This window comes from Nelumbo lutea, chromosome 6 (genome assembly GCF_056320005.1).
Source record: "Nelumbo lutea isolate HS-2025 chromosome 6, American lotus-T2T, whole genome shotgun sequence".
Classification (NCBI taxonomy): domain Eukaryota; kingdom Viridiplantae; phylum Streptophyta; class Magnoliopsida; order Proteales; family Nelumbonaceae; genus Nelumbo; species Nelumbo lutea.
In genome coordinates, this window is record NC_142689.1 from 72,040,512 (window position 1) to 72,047,824 (window position 7,313).

Consider the following 7,313-nt stretch of genomic DNA (forward strand, 5'->3'; position numbering starts at 1 on the left):
GACAAACATAAACTATTTGCAGCACTAAAGATTTTAGTTTTCTTCATTGTTTAATAGCATATCTATATTACTAATTGCTCTTTGACATTGTAATGGTTATTTCTCCTTCAATTCTCCTTGGCCTGGTAGTAAAATAATAATATCCATGGCGATTTCTTTTCGGTGTATGTATAGGAGAGGCTGGGTACATTTATGATTTATCTGATCTGTAGTCATGTTAAGAAGCCAAATCGCAAGCAAAGGAAAAGGAATCTGGACGTTGACAAGTCGATTTTTTTCATCACTATTAAGTATTATTAGGTATTTTATATTTTTGGGTTAGGGACGAGGGAGAGATGAAGTACGTCCTTCCATATAAAAAAGGGCAAGAGCACACGATAAGTACGGGGCTTTGGGTCAATTAGGAGTTCCGTGACACACGGTTTTTGATTGATTGATTGATAAATAATTAAGGGTAAAATGCAAAAACCTCCCCCTTAAGTTTTTGACACTAATAAAAATATCCCCTTTAGTTTCATTTTGATAAATACCTCTTTAGACTTTTCAAAAATTCAATACAAACCTCTCTTTCGTCATTAACCTAGACGGAAAACTTTAAGGCTGATGTATCAAATTTTCCAAATAAACATTCTGACCTTGTGTAAATTATTTTACATATAATTTTACTAAACTTCCTTTGATCTCAATATTTATTAATGTATGATTAAAAAGTGAGGTATTTACGACATGCTAAGCATCATAAGCTTGAACAATGCCAAGGCTTTTCACCCATTCATGTTGTTTAGATTACATTTGCCCAAAATAATCGATTCCTGTGTACCCCTTGCTTAGCTACTGCATAAGTCAAGCCATTAGCTGATCTAGGTTACTAGGTGTCCATAGAAAGTTAGCCTCCAGTTCCAGAATGCTTTATTCCTCATAACAAGCCAATGTCAAGGCTTGACCTGTAGTTTTACCGGCTTCTCTGATCTCTTCTATTGTGACCTGATCAGACAGAAGCAAGGCTTAGACTCTAGTGCCTATCCCCAATGCCTGATAACATCAATGTACAGATATTGAAACGGGACATAGTAATTTTGGACTGATAAGCTTAACCCAGTTAAGCTATCAGTCACAGCTTAACAAATGAATTAGTGCACATTAATCAAGTTCTGATTTTCCTCCAGACACCAATGAAACCTGGCTTTTACACACTTTAGGGGAAAAGAAACCAGAGCTAGCTTATCAATATTGATAAATACATTCTTTGGCTAGCCGGTGCTCCACAAGGTTGTTTGGACATAGATGTGATTCTACCTTCACTTGGGATTTTATGGTTTCCAGCTGAACTCATGCCTGATCTCTGATAGATAAAGTACCTGCTTGGTCACATAAGCTATCACTTTGTATTTGAAATCTTTGTACTTAGGTTGTATAAATTTGAAGTAGAACAACGAACATCTTTTCAGAGAGAGGAACTCTAAATTATCCTCTAGTAAAACATTCAAGAACAATAGCTTTTCCTAATAAAGCAATTTGGATGTTCAATGTCTGTTCACATGACAAAAGATGAACAAAATAGCAGAACTTGTGTACCCAGAAGAACCTTGGCCTTGTGTTCTTCAAGGGAGTTCTGTATTTATGGATCTTTGAACAGAATTGAGATTATTAGAATGAGCATTTTATCTTGATAAAAAAAAGTTTTGAACTTTTTAACTTAGCAAAAGAACTCTCACAAAACACAAGATGTTAAACACATAGCAGTTAATGTACAGATAGAGAGGTTGATTGCTTGCTCCAACTCTTCCAAGGTGAATTTCTTCACTCCCTGCGGTCCAGATAGAGAGGTCCCTCCAGAAGTAAATCCACCTCCTCTATTCCACTCCACTGTTGATTCTAACAAAGAAAAGCAGATATTAGTGGCACATGCATAGCTCTTTTGAAACATTACATGATTCATCCAAAGCAGCCCCATCTTGTGCAGATGGGTCTGAAGATCCTGTCTCAGAATTCTTGTTTAGCAAATTCTTAAACTGTGATCTGTAAAACCACATGGAACCAATAACTATCACCAGAAATGTAATCTTAAACTGTCTCAAAATTAGACTCAGATTCTTCATACCAGCAGCGTTCACTCACTCAAAAGTCCCACTTGTCTAACAGTACTAGTAGTTAAGTATAAAATGGCATAATCAATAGTTCTAAGGTCCTACCACAAAGTGGGCATTAAAATTTCTCCAAAAAACTGAGTGTAAACTTTCAGGACACTCACTTGGAGACACTACCAGGTTGTGGCAAGACCCAATAAACCCAACAGGAAATTGGGCTGACCTTTTGCAACTTCCCCACTTTGTTGTCCAGTTTTCAGCATTTCATCCAATGTGATTCTGGGAGAATACATAACATGGATTTTCTATCATTAGAATTTTATTAGGGTTACTTATAGAACAAAACATAAAACACATTTGTGTGGGTTAATAGGTAGAGATAGAAGTCTGAACTGCTGTACCCAACAGTCAGGGGTGTCTGAAGTCATTTATTTCAGACCTTAGACGTCCATTTGGTGGCTAACAACATCCTTGGCAAGGAAGATGCTAATTTCAGTTTTTTAAACTATTAGATGTCCATGTAGAACCTACTGTTGCTAAACTTGAATATGATTCTTAAGACCCTTGCACCATCTACTATTAAGAATAATGAAAGATTTCTTATTGGGTTTATTGCATATAATTTCTACTATATTAGGTTTATTGCATATTTATTATGTATTTGTTATGTCTTAGATATGGAACGACAGGAATCAAGAAGTCAGAAGCCTAACATGACTTGGACCCTAGAAATGGACAATTGTCTTGAGGCACTTGTCCAACAAGTACATATTGGGAACAAAGTTGATAAGAGTTTCAAGGGCCCTGTTATAAAGCTGCAAGTAGGGCAGTTGGTTATAAATTTGGGGTCGATTGTAGTGTTGATCATATTAAGAATCGCTTGAAGACTATAAAAAAAAATTGCCAAATTAAAAGCTATTCTTAATCAAAGTGGCTTTAGTTGGAATGATCAAACACATACAATAGATGCTGAACCTGAAGTCTGGAATTCCTATGTTGAGGTATGTGATTTTATATAGTGTTTGGATTATGTTTCTTTTGTTATCATTTTCTAATGTGATGAATTGATTTCTTTTTTCATAGTCTCACCCAGAGGCGAGACAATATCGTAGGAAAAAAATTGATAACTACGATGATTTGGCACATGTTTGTGGAAATGATCAAGTTACCAGGAGTGAAGCTTTTACTGTAAAGGAATTGAATAGACGCGAAGTAACTTCGGCCTCTATGACTCATGGTACTGATAGTCAGGTTCCCACACCCTCAGATGACATTGATGATGAAATTGGCGATTCCTCATTACGAGCAGGAGCAGTAGATCCGCCATCGTCATCGAAAAGAAAAGGGAAAAGGAAACTAGATATTGAAGACAAACTTGGAGAGGTTGTAGAAAATTTGGGAAAACTCGCAAAGGTTGTTGAACATGGATCTAGCTTGTTTTATAGAGATACTCTCTTTTGAGATGTTATGAGTTTGGAGGGAATATTTACATCATTTTTGTTGAAGGCATTTGATTTTTTATCGGAAGATTGGTTTCATGCCTTGACATTTATGTGATTATGCCAGAACTGAGGAAGGATTGGCTAATCATGAAGCTAGGAGGCCCGTTTTGATGTTAGCATTCTATAATTGATATGGGCCTATGAGTTTACCAACCTTTTACCTTATAGTTTGACATGATAATTTTGGTAATTTTTTTAATGGTCTGAACTATGTTTTATGGGCATTTTGTTTGATTGACTAGACATGACAATTTTGCTATACTTCTCTATAAATATTAATGTGCATTTTCTTGTCCTTTTGGAATTGATATTAGTTGAAGAAATGACTAAGTATGAGTATATCTTTCTTATATAATAGTTGTAAGACCTATGATTATTAATTTTCCATACATTTTCCTTGTCTCACCAAGTCCGGATTGACTAAGCCGCAATTTTACATGGACTGAGCTTAAATTTTTGGTCATTAGGCTGGGCCCAAAAGTTTGGGCTTTTAAATTTTTGGATTAGGCTCAGGCTAGTCCTTAGGAAGCCTGAACCTGGCCTAAGCCCAACTTTACCTTATCACAAGTTCACAACCTTTGTCTGACCCAATTATATACATGTATATATGCATATATAGACACATATTTATATGCATATATGCACATTTGTTTAGTAAATTATGCATATACACATACATGATATATATATACACACGTATCAATTTTTAGTGTGGGCTAATTGATTAACTCGAGCCCGGCTTGGACTTGAGTGCATCAAATTTTAATGCAGGCTAGGTGTGGGCTGAATAATTTGGGCTTGAACTTAGGCTTAGACAGGACTTGGGCTTTAAGCCCTATTCTTAGGGTTGGGCCTAGAAAGAACTAAAACCCAGTCCAGCACACTCGACTTGCACCCCTACTTTAAATCCCTACATGGATGAAACTCAGACAAATCCATAAAAAGTACTAGCATATCTTAAATTTGCAATCCAGTTTGCTCCTTGGTTTGCTTCTCTTTAGATGTGCTTATAACTTATTTTTAATGTGCTTCTTCTACTATCTCATGGCAATTTTGGATCAAAGTATTGATACTATAGGTAGGGCTGTTAATGGGTCAGGTCTGGGCTGGGACTAGCTAGAACCGGAACCGACACAATAAGAAATATTGAGGACCTGGAACGGAACCAACCCAATAGGTTTTTGGGATAATCAGTTCTGACTCGACGAACCTAAATATAATAAATAAATAAATATATTTAATATATATTAAATATAATTTATTTAATATATATTATGTATTATATGAATATAACTCGGGTCGGGTTTGAATCAATTCGGGACTAGGTAGAATTGGTTTTGAACCAATAATAATTGGGACACTATATCAAGACTTGAAGCTGATCTATTGTTCTAGTTGCTGGAACTAGAACCAACCCAATCAATTCAGATCCATCAGGTCTGTAAGGTTGGATCCGATCCATTGGCAGCCCTAGCTACAGGGGATCTTGCACTTCCTAACAAACCTTAAACCATTAACTTGGAATCTTATTTTAATTTGTATGGGACTTTACATTTTTCCTTAAGGGTCAGTTTGGAAGCAGTACAAGTGCAAATATGTACAACATAAATACATACAAGATAATATAAAATATAAGATTTTGCACTCTACATATTTGCATTTGTATTCCTTCCAAACTCAGCCTAATAGAGTTACCATAGTCATATTTTCTAGACTTAAGCAAGATCTAGACAGGTCAACCTTCCTCAAATGTAGTAGTTAATGTATTCCTTCCAAACTCAGCCTAATAGAGTTACCATAGTCATATTTTCTGATAAATGCTCTCGAAGAGAAGGGACACAACCTTCCTCAAAGATCTAGACAAGTCAAAGAGGAAGGTTGAGACACTCCAGAGAGTTATGGTGGACCTGCGAGAAAAGATTTATGATGCCGAAGACATATTGGCAGATTGCCAAGTTCAATCAAGAGGAAAAGAAGAAGAACAAGTTTCCAAAGGGTGTTTGAAGTGCTTTGCTCCTTCAAACCTGCCTTTCCAGTACAGAACCAGAAAGCAACTTAGAGAAATCAATGAGAAGATAGCTAAAACCAAAGAAAACATCCGAAGTTATCTTGGGCTGTCGATGTTAGCTCAACCCATCATTGCAGATAGCTAAATGACAGATGGAGCTGTCTTGATGTCTATGACCATACCCAGGTTGTTGGATTGGAAGAAGACACAAAGTAGATAAAATAGTGGCTACTAGAAGCCAATGAAGAGTTGCTTGCAATTGGGATCGTCGGCATGGGTGTAGTGGGGAAAACCACAACTGCTAAGGAGGTCTACAATGCTGCAGAAATAGAACAACACTTCGAAAGGAGGATGTGGGTATCTGTTACTCAGACATTCAAAGAAGAACAAATCATGAGAAGTATGCTCAAGTACTTGGGGGATGCTGGTATGGGTGATGATCGAGGAGAACTGTTGCGTAAAATAAACCTATACTTGCAAGGGAAAAGGTACTTATTAGTGATGGACGATGCGTGGAGCTTAGATTTTAAATGGTGGGATCGAATTTATGATGGATTGCCAAAGGAAAATGGGAGTAGTGTCATAATCACTACTAGGCAAAGGGAAGTCGCCAGAAAGATGAGAGTGACAAAGCCAAGAATACATCAACCTAAATTCCTTAGTGAAGAAAATAGCTGGTTGTTGTTTTGTAAGGTAGCATTTGCTACAACCCAAGGTGAGTGCCTTCACCCTGAGTTGTTGGATGTGGGGAAGGAGATTGTTGAGAAATGCGAAGGCCTTCCACTAGCAATCAAAGCAGTGGGAGGAATCATGCTTTGTAAGTAGCCCTATCTTGCTGAATGGAGGCGCATAGCCGATTATTTCCGCAATGAATTGAATGAGAATGATAACTCATTAATGACTTCATTGCAATTGAGCTACGATGAGCTCCCCCCTTATCTCAAGTCATGCTTCCTCTGTTTCTCTCTTTATCCAGAAGATTGTGTGATCACCAAGGAGCAATTAATCCACTAGTGGATGGGAGAAGGCTTTGTTCCACTGAGGAATGGTCGATTGGAGACAGAGGCAAGGGAAGATTGTTTCTCAGGATTGATGAACCGATGCTTGATAGAAGTGGTTGACAAGACCTTCAGTGGGGATGTCTACACTTGCAAAATGCATGATATGGTCCGTGAATTGGCAATCCAAGTTGCAGAGGACGAAGCATTCTTAGGAGCTCGCCATGTCGGTCTTAGAAGCGAATCTGATCAGACGTGCCTTTAAACAACTTTGAAGTTGAGAGCATTGTTGTCCACCACAAAGACTGGTGAGGTTAATAAAGTGAGTTCCAGCACTGCCAAGAAGATATGTGAATGTAGATACTTGAGGGTATTGGATCTCTCAAAATCTATCTTTAAGACACATCTCACAACTCTATTAGACAGATTGGATCACTCCCACATTTAACTTGTCTTGGCTTAAGCAACACCCATCCACTAATTGAGCTCCCTCAGTCACTAGAGAAACTCACTAGCCTTGAGGTCTTGGATGTAAGTTACTGCCAAAACTTGAGAATGCTCCCTTCATATATCACAAATTAGAGGAAGTTGTCTGTCTTAGATGTAAGCCACTACGGTTCACTTGGATACTTGCCCAAAGGGTTGGGAAACCTTTCAAATCTCCAATCGCTATTGGGGTTTAGATCAGCAAGGCCTAATCAAACTGAAGGTCGTTGGA